This window comes from Hyperolius riggenbachi, chromosome 10 (genome assembly GCF_040937935.1).
Source record: "Hyperolius riggenbachi isolate aHypRig1 chromosome 10, aHypRig1.pri, whole genome shotgun sequence".
Taxonomy (NCBI): Eukaryota; Metazoa; Chordata; class Amphibia; order Anura; family Hyperoliidae; genus Hyperolius; species Hyperolius riggenbachi.
Window position 1 is genome coordinate 207,543,679 of NC_090655.1, and position 15,278 is coordinate 207,558,956.

The 15,278-nt window shown below is 37.0% G+C and overlaps 1 pseudogene; it reads right to left on the reverse strand.

Moving 5' to 3' along the window:
• The window catches only part of LOC137534269 (zinc finger protein 721-like), a 377,767-nt pseudogene that overhangs the window by 181,850 nt on the left and 180,639 nt on the right, over nucleotides 1-15,278 (reverse strand).

The window sequence follows — 15,278 nt, forward strand, 5'->3', positions numbered from 1 at the left end:
ATTTATGTTGTTGTCTGCTAACCATTTCTTCACCACTTTTGCGGTGTGTTCTGGGTCATTGTCATGCTGAAATGTCCACTGGTGTCCAAGGCCAAGTTTCTCTGCAGACTGCCTGATGTTGTCGTTGAGAATCCTCATGTATTTGTAACAAACTTATCTGGTGTTGTCTCCGGAGGCTGCTCTGACAATGTTGAGCAGCTGCAAGAAGCTTACTCTTTGTTCAGACGCATCCCCGGCTCCCCTGTAGATGTGAGTCAGCGTGTTGTTTCTGGCAGTCTCCCTAGGAGGACGTGCGCAGCTCAGAGCTGCCTTTATAGGTTAAGGAGGCGTGTCTGAGGTGTGTCAGCTGATTCCTGCGGTCAGCTGACACTTGCTGCAGGGATGTTGCTGATTGGTCCGATTTTTCTGGGGGCTGGTCTGTGATCTATTCCTTCTATATAAACCCAGGGCATTCAGTTACTCGCTGTCCGTTATAGTTATCAGTTCACTGAGCGCTGGACCTTGCCTTGCTATTGTGCCTAAGTCAGCTAGTTTTCAGACCTATATATATATGCAGACACTGCCGATATATATGTACTTTAGTTAGATCAGTCTTGTATATTGTATATTCTCCTAATTGTTTTCCTGTGTATGACCAGGCGTGCCCCTCACTTTGTTTAGTCTCATCCTTCCTGTACTGCAGACATCTGATACTCGGTTTTGACCTCTGCCTGTTTACGACTCTGTCTCTGCCTCGTCCTTCCTGTACTGCAAACATCTGATACTCGGTTTAAACCTCGGCCTGTTTCTAATTTTGTCTGACTCCTGGTACCTCTGTTTCTGATATGTGTATGACCTTTGGCTATCCCCAACTTCTCGATTTCTATATATCTACTAGTATCTAGTGCCCAGGCATTACAGTATTGCTCTTTTTTACATGGTGCCATTTACTGTGATTAGGTTCTCTGGTCTATTGGCTGTAAAACACCCCCAAAGCATTAGGTTCCCACCATCATGTTTGACAGTGGAGATGGTGTTCTTTGGGTTGAACGCTTCTCCTTTTTACGCCAAATGAAGGAAACATCATTGTGACTAAACAATTCAATTTTGGTTTCATCTGACCATAACACAGACGTCTTCTTTGTCCAGATGAGCATTTGCAAAGGCCAAGCATTTTGGAAAGTAACATCCTCCAATAATGGTGATTTGGTGCATCTGGTTTGAATGCAAGGTGTGCGCGTTGCTCTACACACATAGGCAGCTAGTCATTCGGATGTAGTTTGTACTAATAAGTGCTGTTTTTTTCTGCTGAAGATATTTAAGTGTTTGACCTTCTTTGCAATAATGATATTCTTACTAAGGCATACAAGGAGTCCAAATGTCAAGGTGGGTTGATGAGCCCATTTAAATGTCAGCAATGAATACACTTTCTTAGAAAACGCCTGCATGATGGTGTGGTCACCAGGGAGTCCAGGCATCTTGAGGAGGTGATATTTTCTGATCAGCAGTGGCATTCCTGGATGCTGCTAAATCCTCTCTGTCAGATGGGGGAGAGAGAACACATACAATATATTGTCCCCATGGTATAGGACCCTGGAGACTACACATAAGTTTAACCCTTTAAGTTCTCCACTGTGCTGGGGATGTAATGCTGATATTGGGGATATGACCCATGTGTGGCCCTTCTGCCTTAACTCTCTGCTTTCTTGACCACTATCTGTAGATCATATACAATTGTTTGGTAGTAGAAATCCCTAATTCACCTGAAGCATTACCAGTGTTCTCCCTACGCTATTTTAGCCAGGTGAGCACCCGGCTGTCATTGGTTCACCTCCCCCTATTCTGTTAGCAGAATTGCACACAGAAGCACTGGCCCTGCATTCTCTCATCTCGCCCCACCCAGCTACTTTTTCATGCCACCCGGCTACAATTTCTTGCCACCCGGCTGGAAAAAAATTTCTGGGGAGAACACTGCATTACTATTGTTATTGTTACATATGCCTATTCATGGAAAGACTCTACTCCTCCGACTATTAAACACTGGTGTACAAAAGCTGATAGTTTACAATGTATGGAGTCTATGGTGCAGGAGGGGCACAAGGGGTCATTTGACCAGTCACATTCTTGGATGCTGTGGTCCATCTGCAAAGAGTAGGATGAAGGGAAGATAGTCCATGGCTCTTGAATTGGCCTTGGCTCTTGAATTGACTTGGTGCCTAGATACTAAACTGGTCATGCTCTGATAACTCTTGGTTTCTTCTATCTGCTTTTCGTTGGCATTAGACCAGAAGTTCCACTGGGAGAGGGACTGGGATTGGGGGGTTTAGGGGATGAAAAGTTAGGGTTAATGATGGACATTCCTCAGTTGGTTTGCACTTTTATAAATGCCTCTTATATTCTGGATTATGTTGTTCTTGTGCTTTGAATATGTATCACCTCTTGGACTGTATCTTTGTTATACTATACGCTTTATTTGCCGATTGCGAGGCCTATGTATATTGGCACTACAGAGTAACCAAGCAGCTCAGTGTGACCCAAACCACTAGGAATATACAGGGGGATAAAAGAGACCGAAAAACCCTCCTACTAAAAAGCAATGCTTGGTGTGATTTGCCTTCTTAAAACAGAAGGAAATTTGCAATAATTCAACTATAAATAAACATGTGTGCTTAATCACAATGCACCACTACTGAATATGCAAATTATCTCTTTTCGCCTCTGTGAGCTAGGCTCGCATCCAGAACCGCTGTTTTATAGCAAGCCATGTACTGATGAGGACTAAAAGTCAGAAACAGGCTGTCTAAATGTGGGTTTGATGTGGCTGTGTAAAATTTAAAAACAGAAACAGTAGCAGTAGACCCCAGGCTCAACTGCAAAAATATATTACCAGGGAGTCAATTAGTATACACTCGGATCCACCAAGAGTGTAGGTCAGTCATACATCAAAGAAAGGATAACTGGGTCTCCACCTGGAGTTGTGCAAATAGCTCATGTGTTTTTATTCACACCATAGTAGCAAAACTACTACTATGGTGTGAATAAAAACACATAAGCTATTTGCACAAATCCAGGTGGAGACCCAGTTATCCTTTCTTTGATGTGTAAAATTTAAAGCCATATGCTTGCTATACACCAGTTGTTCTGGATGCGAGCCTGGCTTACAAGGGATAGTTTGCATATTCAGTAGTGGTGCATTATGGGTAACTACAAATGTTTACTTACAGCTGAATTATTGCAAATTTCCTTCTGTTTTAAGAAGGCAAATCACACCGTATATTGGCACTGTTATACTAAATGACGTGCTAGTTACCCACTTGTTCAATAAGCACTACTGAATAATAAAAAAAAAAAAGTATTTCATCTTTTATTTACTTTTTTGGAGAGCCATGGCTGCAGATCCTGCTTCATTTGCATAGATAAAGCACCTGGTTGATTGACCCTTGCAATGGAAAAAAAGTGAATGCTAGACAATTTCTAACTAGGCATACTACTATATGTACCTATGTTTCCTCATCATGTCACCTCAGTTCAGGGACTTTAACCACTTAACCTCGAAGGGTTTTTCCCCTTAAAAACCAGAGTAATTTTCGCCTGTCAGCGCTCCTCTCATTCATTTGCCTATAACTTTATTACTACTTATCACAACAAAGCAATCTATATCTTGTTTTTTCGCCACAAATTAGGCTTTCTTTAGGGGATACTTTTTGCTAATAATTATTTTATTCTAGAAGTTTTTTTTTCAGGAAAAAGAAGAAAAAAATGGAAAAAATGCATTATTTTTCAGTTCTTCGAACATTATAGTTTTAAAATAACACATGCTACCATAAGTAAAACTGTTAAATGTGGGATTTGTAGTTTAAAAGCAAAGTCTTTCAGAGACCAGAATAATCATTTAAAAGGATGTTGTTGTTTATTTAGGCATTATTGATCTTCCATGAAAATTCAAAAATAAATCAATAAAGGTACAAATCTTAGTTACTTCATAAATAGTTACAAAACATAAAATAATGAAATTGCTGAGTAAACTATAAGTATATGAATAAAAAAACTTATTGTATTGGCTTGTATGTGGATGTGTGTGAATGTGTGTAGATGTGAGGCTGAAGAAGCAGGAATGCCTGACTCCCGCCTAAACCTCGATACATAATTAAATGGGATGGCCCCACAGTGTGTCCCAATGCTATCTGTGATTGGTTTGTTCAAATAATGCTATAGTTTCTATTGGTTGACTACTGAACCTAGCTGTTTCAGCTAACTCCTCATATATCACAAAGAGAGCACATGTTCCATTCCGGTTGAAACCAGAACTGGCAGTCTTCTGGTATGCCTTGGCCAGAGATAATGAGAAACATCTGTTTGACCATAGTTTCTGACTGCCAAGCAAAGAATTCCTGAGAGCAGACCTATTGTCTATAGAATTTCCACACCAGCCTTGTTACCCTAACCTAAATAATAGAAGATTTATTTTCAATCAAGCTTATCAATATCACATATATAATTGATCTATAGCTTTGATATCTCAATCGCGTCACATCCAATATAGATAATTATCCTTCTCATCACAGCAGGGCCCTAGCTATGTAGAGAGCTCAAATCATCATACATTTAGATTACTCGAAGATTAAAATATCAAAACTACTTATTACATCTCCCCCTTTATAGAAGTTAAATCATATATTAAAATTACTTTCACTTCTATAAATACATCTTTGTATAATGTTATCATTATCAAAAATTTAGTTAAAATATAACAATCATATTCTGTCATCTTTCATTTATAATTGCCTTCAAATTTTGCTACCTCTAATTTTTAGACAAACCAATAACTTTTATTTAAACTAATTGCATTTATATGCTCTTCATACATCCCTAGTGAATGAACTCTATGAGAGGAAAAAAAAAACTCTTTTAACCACTGCCTTGCTGGACTTAACTTTAACAGCAACTTCTTTTGTTCTTTCATGTGTAATTGAATCAGTGTGTGTTAACCCTTTCACATCTTGTTGTACAGGAAACTTTACCTTTGACAAAAATGGTAGATTCTTCTTAAAATTAAACTAATACCCTTAAACTAAACATGCTAGCATGATGACAAATCTAAACTTTGAATTTCATTAGTTTTTCTTCCATTTTAAAATGATCATAAAACCCTTTTTGATAAAACAATCATAATAACGTACATAATTAACTGGATTACCTAATAATGTCACAAAGTAATCAAATGTATTGCCTTTCAACTACTAATGTCATTAACATATTATTCATTCATCTTGATGGAATTCATATCCCTTATTTATCCCAAATCAACATGACTTAATGTATACCTGTATTCTTCAAATATGTTATATCTCCTTAAAAAGTTTGTATTACTGTTTGGAAATATCGATAATACATACAGTTTGAAGTTTCAAACATATCCTAATCAAATATATTTTCCATTATTAATCAAAATTAAAAATATTAAATCATAAAAATTTATCATTTAAGGACATGATACAGATGTGTATAATAATACCTTCCCATCATCTGATTTACATTAACATTTTATCATGCTATCTAATTAGCCTTTTGCTTTCTGACAAGCCTTATTATCTTTAAATCAGATTTCAAAGTTTCTTAATACAACCCATTAATTATATAATCAATGATTTTTGCACCATCTAACATTCCTTTCACAATGTTCCAATCAAACACTCAAAATAACTTTGCATACAAGACATATTATGGAAACCCCTGTCCATCAAAAATATCAATTTCCAAACATTAATCAAAAATTTACCTTATTTTTTTCCAAAAAAATGATTGGATCTATAGGTTATTGGATAAAAAAAACTTTCCTTATAGAACCTTTTCTTATCAATATTTTTCCCTAAACTTTTTCATTATGTTATTAAAACATCACATATAACCTAACCCTGTTCTGTAACAAACAAAACAAACAATTGAACTCAAAACACCAAAATAAGAATGAAAATGTCTTTTTCATATGTGTCAAATTATGTGTATAAAGAGGTTAGATTTTCAGTTCAGTTCATGAAAGGAAAAAAACTCTTCAATGTCTTCAGGCACTTTTGTTCATTCCTTTATCAATGTGAAGCATGGAATCTCATCTCAACAGGCTCATTAGCATGTGAAAGCCTTGTAATCTTCGCCATCTCTGCATGTGACCTTTTTCGTCAATCAATCTTTAGAGATACTTCTATAAACAAAAATATGGTATCAATATCTCAAGAAAATAACTTTAAACTTTTGTTCCACCTTTGAACAAACACATATGACATTGTCTAAATTGCAATCCTTTGATGAGGACACAAACCATGAACTTTAATAAATCTCGTTTATCTAATAAACATAAGTTTCATAACCTTAGATAAACCTAAAATAAAGCTCAATAAAAAAAATCTACAACGTCATCTTAAAACCATCCTACACAACTTATTGCGAGGACATCAAAGTTATATTCTCTTATGTAAATGTGTAATAGCATGTTAATATGTGTGTGTGCGTTTACATAACATGCTAATCTCATGTGGATATGTTATTATTAGTCTACCTACTGTGTGTGTGTGCAAATTGCAAATAAACTAAATGATACCTTTACATTTCTTACACAATAATATCTCAAAAATGATCAATACATTGTCTATAACAACTTCTGACGTATCTTAACTCAGTTTGAGTGACTGCAAATAGCTTCAGATTACAGGACTTCAGCTGTTCTTAATTAACCCTACTCTCGCTTAACATAGATGCCACTGTTTCTTATACAAACAGACGAAAGCATCTCCCAGACAACTTCTGCTAAAACATTTCTATGTCACTAAAAACTTAACTTGAAAACTTTCATTAATCTTTATTTAAAATGACCTCATCTTATATACTTGTTACTAACAAATTAACATAACAAGATATAGCCTTTTTACTCTACTTTCTTGACATAAATCTCTTTCTTATGATTAAACTTTACTAACTCACTGAGTCTATACAACTGGCCTACTAAAGTATATTGCAACTGATGTAACCAATTGCTAGTATCCAAAATAAACTCAAAGAAACATGAAGTCCACTTTTCTATAAACAACTGATACTAAAGTTATTTTTAAATCCAATATCCCAATCAATATTGTACCTCAATTTTCATCAATTTACAGAAAGGAAGGAAATCACCACCAACTCTGATTCTCTTCACATACTTCTTAGGAAACAAAATTTAATAATTAAGGAGATAGAATACATGTGTACACCAAATCATAAAAGGGAAATAAAAAAATATTATCACATAAGCACATATAGAATAAACAAACAATAACTTTTATCAGAGTTCTGCTTTAACCTGTTGTTCTTTAAACGTTTAATTTTTCCAAATTTCCTTCAATTTGAATATATTGTGTACAGTCTAAAATATCAGTGCCAACATTACTGTACTTAATAATCTACAGCAATGATCAGAGTATACTATTTTATTTCAGATATTTGATACACCAACTCCAAGTCCCTTGTATACCAATAATTTGAACTGGTACATCTGATTTCACACCTCTGACCGGAAAAGATATGAAAACATTTGTCACCATTCATCAATTATATTTTCTTATATTTCCACCCTTCTTCCGGTAAAGAAGAATAGAGAATATACAAAAATAAAGCATATATAAGTATAAAGATACACTTATCCATGACAAATCATTCATGGGACTGAGTACTCAGCACACAACATAATCTGATCATATTACCAATCATCACTGATAACATTAGACTGAACACACATATTGTCTATTAAAATATATTTTTACCTTATAAAGTATCAAAATCATCTAAATGTAATAACTATAGTCATGAGCTACCAAATTTACCTTATATATTACAGATCAAATTCTTATGCCATTGATGCAATCGTTATTTGCAACAATTCAGCTTTATTTAATCAAAATTAAACCAAATCTCTTTATTTCACAATAAACTCACTAAGAATAACCTCCTGATTAAACTTATAACTTAAAAAAACTTATTTTATCAACTTTTGTGTAAATCGATTGTTACAATATATATCTGTCATCTGTGGACACAAGCAATCACATCTTACTTATAAATGCTGTCCCTTATCACAATATCCTCATCTATCCTCTAATTCAGAAACAGATATGTCTATCATCAAACTATGATGATTAATACTCCTATGCAAAATTATAATAAGCTCATTTTAATTAATTAAAAAAATTTAATATCAATTATAATATTAATGACTATATTTATACTTTTTCTCAAAACTCAAATGGAAAAATAGGACAACAACTCTGAAACTTGAATGAACTTTTCATAACATATATAGCTTGCAATACAAATACATTTATGTGACATCTGCAATGATTTTACACTCCAATTAGAATAGCTGTAACATGAGACCTGCTGCTGCTGCTGCTTGTCATTTTAGAAACCAATTCATGAAATATCACTTTTAAATACCCAGAAACATTTTATTTTTCCCTGGCTTTCAGGATTATTGCGCTTCTAATAAACCACTATTACAGATATATTTCCTTTTTATATAAACTGTCACTTATTCAAGGTGTATACATTTTCTTTCACACCAGTGGGAAATTAGCATAAATATAAAAATCCTTATTTTACTTATAGAAGCCATTATGGTAAGTTTTGCTTCTATGATCCAATTACACTATCAAAAGCTTCAATTTAACCCATTTTTTCCCACGTTTAGCTTGCAGCTCTGTAATCAAGAATGTCTGCATCTTTAAATAAACAACACCATTGTCAAGGTCTACTTACTGTCTATTTTGCATGCTTTTCATTTTAGCAAACTCTAAGTAACTATTTCCCTAATTAACTAACAAATATTCTTTATTTCTTTAACAACTTTGGACAACGCATCTGACTTTTAAAACTTTTAGCCAATTCAACAGGAAATAAAACATAGTCACCTTATGCAGACAGACTTCTGGTATCACCCACATCTTATGGAGGACCATCATTCGCCTCTGGTCTGGTCTCCTCCTTGCTTCAAGTTAAATCGCAAAAATAGTTTCAAAAATACCCAGCTTCCTCTTCTCGTTCCCCCGTTTTGAAACAAGTTTGCGATTTATGGCTGAGTTAATCTTCATGAATCATTTACGACTGGCTGACGAGCCAAAATGTTAAATGTGGGATATGTAGTTTAAAAGCAAAGTCTTTCAGAGACCAGAATAAATCATTTAAAAAGGTGTTGTTGTTTATTTAGGCATTATTGATCTTCCATGAATATTCAAAAATAAATCAATAAAGGTACAAATCTTAGTTACTTCATAATTAGTTACAAAACATAAAATAATGAAATTGCTGAGTAAACTATAAGTATATGAATAAAAAAACTTATTGTATTGGCTTGTATGTGGATGTGTGTGAATGTGTGTAGATGTGAGGCTGAAGAAGCAGGAATGCCTGACTCCCGCCTAAACCTCGATACATAATGAAATGGGATGGCCCCACAGTGTGTCCCAATGCTATCTGTGATTGGTTTGTTCAAATAATGCTATAGTTTCTATTGGTTGACTACTGAACCTAGCTGTTTCAGCTAACTCCTCATATATCACAAAGAGAGCACATGTTCCATTCCGGTTGAAACCAGAACTGGCAGTTTTCTGGTATGCCTTGGCCAGAGATAATGAGAAACATCTGTTTGACCATAGTTTCTGACTGCCAAGCAAAGAATTCCTGAGAGCAGACCTATTGTCTACAGAATTTCCACACCAGCCTTGTTACCTTAACCTAAATAATAGAAGATTTATTTTCAATCAAGCTTATCAATATCACATATATAATTGATCTATAGCTTTGATATCTCAATCGCGTCACTTCCAATATAGATAATTATCCTTCTCATCACAGCAGGGCCCTAGCTATGTAGAGATCTCAAATCATCATACATTTAGATTACTCGAAGATTAAAATATCAAAACTACTTATTACAAAAACCCACACATTTTATTTGCCCATTTGTCCCGGTTATTGCATCATTTAAAATTTTTCCCTAGTACAATGTATGGTGCCCATATTTCATTTGGAAATAAAGGTGCATTTTTTCAGTTTTGCGTCCATCCCTGATTACAAGCCCATAATGTATAAAGTAATAGTAATATACCCTCTTGACATACATTTAAACAAAGTTCAGTCCCTAAGGTAACTATGTATGCATTTTTTTGTAATTTTTTTTTTTTAATTCAAAAAAAAAAAAATGTGCTAACTATTGGTGAGTGTAGGAGGCCAGGGGTTAATTTAAAAAGTAAAAATAAGGTATAAAAATAGGTCCTTTATTGGAAAAAAAAAATGCAGATGTAATTTTACTATTTGGACACAAGATGCCCTCGCAGGTGTTTTCTGTATGCGTACTATTAGTACGCAAACAGGAAGCACTGCGTGGATAGTTTTTGTAAATGACGACGCCGGACTATGTTCCCATTCATTCATCTAGCGGCTAACGACCGGCGGCAGTAATGAGAGAAATGGAAGAAAATGGAAGGAATTGTTGTAAGAAGAAACAAGTGAGTTTCTGAGAGGAAATGACAACGAGGTAAGTATGTAATATTCATTTGAAATGTACATGTAAATGTAAATGTACATAATGTGTTTTTTAAATAATTTTACTTAATTCAGGTTCACTTTAATGCTTTAACTTACCAAATCATGAATAACATGACAGAGCCCTCGGAATTATGTGTAAAGATGCTTCCATGTGAAAAGGAAAGGAAAGAAAGACTGGAAAAGAATGTATCTTTTTTTGTTTAAATAATGCAATAAAACATTGCCATTTTTATAACAGAAAAACGTACAACACATAACAAATCAAAACCCAGCCCGGGGGTTGTAAAAAACACATAAACATTAGTAAGAGCACATATGACCAACACGTTTCCCACACTCAACACAAATGGAAAATGTAAACAGGAAACAGTGTGCAACAGGCGATTAGTAAAACAGTGTCAAGGGCCCATTGTGTTTTGTTATCAATGCCCAACACATTTCCTGCACTCATCACATTAACAGAGCTTCTCACAAGTGTGCAATTCTCTCATGTCTGATAAGGTTTGATTTATGCCCAAAACATTTCCCACACTCAGCACATGAATAGGGTTTCTCACCCGTGTGATATTTCTTATGTGTGACAAGGTGTGATTTCTGTACAAAACATTTCCCACACTCAGTACATGAATAGGGCTTCACACCCGTGTGAGTTCTCTTATGTAGGACAAGATGTGATGTCTGCCTAAAACATTTCCCACACTCGGCACATGAAAATGGCTTCTCACCAGTGTGAAATCTCTCATGAATGACAAGGCTTGATTTTTTCCCAAAACATTTCCCACACTCAGCACATGAATAGGGCTTCACACCAGTGTGAGTTCTCTTATGTAGGACAAGATGTGATGTCTGCCTAAAACATTTCCCACACTCGGCACATGAAAATGGCTTCTCACCAGTGTGAAATCTCTCATGAATGACAAGGCTTGATTTATTCCCAAAACATTTCCCACACTCAGCACATGAATAGGGCTTCACACCAGTGTGAGTTCTCTTATGTATGACAAGATGTGATGTCTGCCTAAAACATTTCCCACACTCGGCACATGAAAATGGCTTCTCACCAGTGTGAAATCTCTCATGAATGACAAGGCTTGATTTATTCCCAAAACATTTCCCACACTCAGCACATGAATAGGGCTTCACACCAGTGTGAGTTCTCTTATGTAGAACAAGATTTGATGTCTGCCTAAATCATTTCCCACACTCAGCACATGAATAGGGCTTCTCACCAGTGTGAAGTCTCTCATGTCTGACAAGGTGTGATTTTTTACCAAAACATTTCCCACACTCAGAACATGAAAAGGGCTTCTCACCAGTGTGACATCTCTCGAGTCTAACAAGCAGTGTTTTAAACTTTAAACATTTTCCACACTCAGCACATGAATAGGTTTTCACACTAATGTGAGATTTCTCAAGTGTGACAGGATGTGATTTCCAAACAAAATATTTCCCACACTCAGCACATGAATAGGGCTTCTCACCAGTGTGAGATCTCTCATGTCTGACAAGATGTGAGTTCTGAATAAAACATTTCCCGCAGGTGGAATAGGAATGACACCCTCCAGCAGTGGGCGAGCTCTGCTGGGTATGAGTCCCCCCAGGAGTAGAAAGGTGAGGGGAGTCTGGGGGAATATTTGGGATAACCAGGCTATCTGTAGGAGACTCTTGTCCAATGACATCATCATCCATTGTACAGTCTCTGGATACAGAGAGATGAGTCTCTGAGAGGTTCCTGATGCCAGGACTCCGCACTGCAAACAGAGAAACATCATCACTTCCTGTTAGGGAATTCTAAGGGGAGAAATAAATATCTATAGGAATGGTCAGTGAGCCACTAATAATTCCAAGTTGGTGCAACGTTTATGCAGATTGGAAATGTACCAAATGCAGCAGCTGCATAGCTTTGCAGGTAATTAGCATACAACTTGCACCATCTCAGAGTTATTGGCATGTCAATAACCATCACTAGTTATCAGCCTGACAGAGGCCTGCAGAAGGTTGTGCTCATTATAGGTGGCCAATCACATAACAATAACTTTTCCCTGCATGCAAAATGTTTGTAGCTTGAACTTTGGATAATCAGATGCATTTCCTGACAAATGTAATTAGCGGCATACAATTTGCATTACATTTGCATTCAAGTCAAAGTTATTTGCATCCTATTGACTATCTGTACACATAAAGTATTGGCCATTCATGGAAAAGCAGTAAATTGTACAACTTGATAAGACAGTGGAAGCAATGCCTTACTCTTGTGACAACAGACCTATATGTACTCATAGTAAGAAATCTGTGCTGTTTGTAGAGCAATGTGATTTCACTTACACATTCTTATTACCATTGTATACATGTGTCACTCATACGACCCTGGTAATGTACCCTTTCTCTCTCTTGTTCCCAGTTGTGCAAATAAAGATATTGTGACATCACACAACACTGAATTATAGAAGCTGCTGTGAGGTGTAGGAATTGTCCATTTATGCCATGGAGATCCAAAACCACTAATACTTTTGAGCTGGATATAAATACTTACATATATACTCCTACAGTATATATGCAGTGTAGCCATATCTTTCCTCCCATCCTTCTGTCCAATGAAGAACCAAACTGCCACATGCTGCAACTCCTATTGGACAGGAGATCAGTGGGGGGCAGGGAGACCAATTTGTGTATATCAATGTACAGTGACCATTATCAGCTTATTACAGGCCGGTACTCCTACTGTGACCAATCTGTGTACAGTAATGTACAATGACCATTATCAGCTTATTACAGGCTAGTAACACTAACTCACCCTACTGTGACCAATTTGTGCATAGTAATGTACAGTGACCATTATCAGCTTATTACAGTCTGGAAACACTAAAGGCTCGTACACACGTCATACTGAAGCTGACGACAGGTCCGTCGGCACCTCCCGCTGGGCGGGATTTCAGCAGACAGTACAGCGTGTGTACAGTCTGTCGGCGGACTGATAAGGCTGTTTCTGAGCAATCTGCCCGGCGGATCGCTCAGAAACAGCCTCATCAGTCTGCCGACAGACTGTACACACGCTGTACTGTCTGCTGAAAACCCGCCTAGCGGGAGGTGCCGACGGACCCGTCGTCGGCTTCAGTATGACGTGCGTACGAGCCTTAAGTCACTCCCTACTGTGACCAATCTGTGCATAGTAATGTATAGTGACCATTATCAGCTTATTACAGGCTGGTTACTCTAATGCTGGGAATACATGGTTCGTTTTTGAGCTGATTAGATGGTTAGATAGACAATTTCCGACATATCCGATCGCTGTTCGATTCTTTTGCTGCTCGATTTGTCATTGAAGTGAATGGAAAAAGATAAGAAAAACGAGCGGAAGATAAGAGTGGGAATCAAGCGCCAAAAAAAGGATCGGGCGCAGAATTGAGCGGCAGAAATGAACCGTGCATTCCCAGCATAAGTCACCCCTACTGTGACCAATCTGTGTACAGTAATGTACATTGACCATTATTAGCTTATTACAGGCCTGTAACGTTAAGTTACTCTCTACCTTGACCAATATGTGTACAATAATGTCCATTATCAGCTTATTACAGGCTAGTAACACTAGTAACTCACCCCTACTGTGACCAATCTGTGTACAGTAATGTACAGTTATCACTTTCAGCTTATTACAGGTAGTGATGAGCTCACGAGTAGTGAGCTAATCGAATCCGTGTTTAAATTGAGGCTTAATTGCCTCAGGTGTTTGGCTGGGAGAGAGTGGGTTACTTACCCATAAATCCGCGGTCCTCTATGCGTTCCAAACGTCTTGCAGCATCCTATTGGATGCGTTGCAAGACTCACTATTGCGCACCTCCTCCTTCCAGCTTGAAGGAGGAAGTGCGGTAGTGAGTTTTGCAACATGTCCAATAGGACACGTGCAAGACGTTTGGAACACAGAGGACTGCAGACTTATGGGTAAGTAACCCACTCTCTCCCAGCCGAACACCCGAGGCAATTAAACCTCATTTTAATCATGGATTAGAATAGTTCACTACTCGTGAGCTCAACACTGATTACAGGCTGGTTACACTAAGTCACCCCTACCGTGACCAATATGTGTACAGAAATGTACAGTGACCATTATCAGCTTATTACAGGCAAGTAACACTTAAGCCCCATACACACACTCAACAGCAGTCTTTTATGCAGCACAATTATCAAACTACTTTTCTTGTGAAACACGTTAAAACAACCAAAAAAAGTTGCTTGCTATTGTTCACACAACTGATAAGACTGATAAGACGTCAATCCAACAGTTGGATTGACGTCTTATCAGTTGTGTGAACAATAGCAAGCAACTTTTTTGGGTTGTTTCAACTTGTTTCACAAGTAAGTTGTTTGAAAATTGCGCTGCATAAAAGACTGCTGTTGAGCGTGTGTATGGGGCTTAACTCACCCCTACTGTGACTAATCTGTGTACAATAATGTACAGTGACCATTATCAGCTTATTACAGGCCTGTAACACTAAGTCACCCCTACTGTGACCAATCTGTGAACAGAAATGTACAGTAACCATTACCATTACATTATATTATATTTAAAGAGACTCTGAAGCGAGAATAAATCTCGCTTCAGAGCTCATAGCTAGCAGGGGCATGTGTGCCCCTGCTAAACCGCCGCTATCTCGCCGCTAAACGGGGGTCCCTTCACCCCCAAATCCTCCACTGCAACACTTGGTCGCAGACTTGGTCGCTCCTGGAGG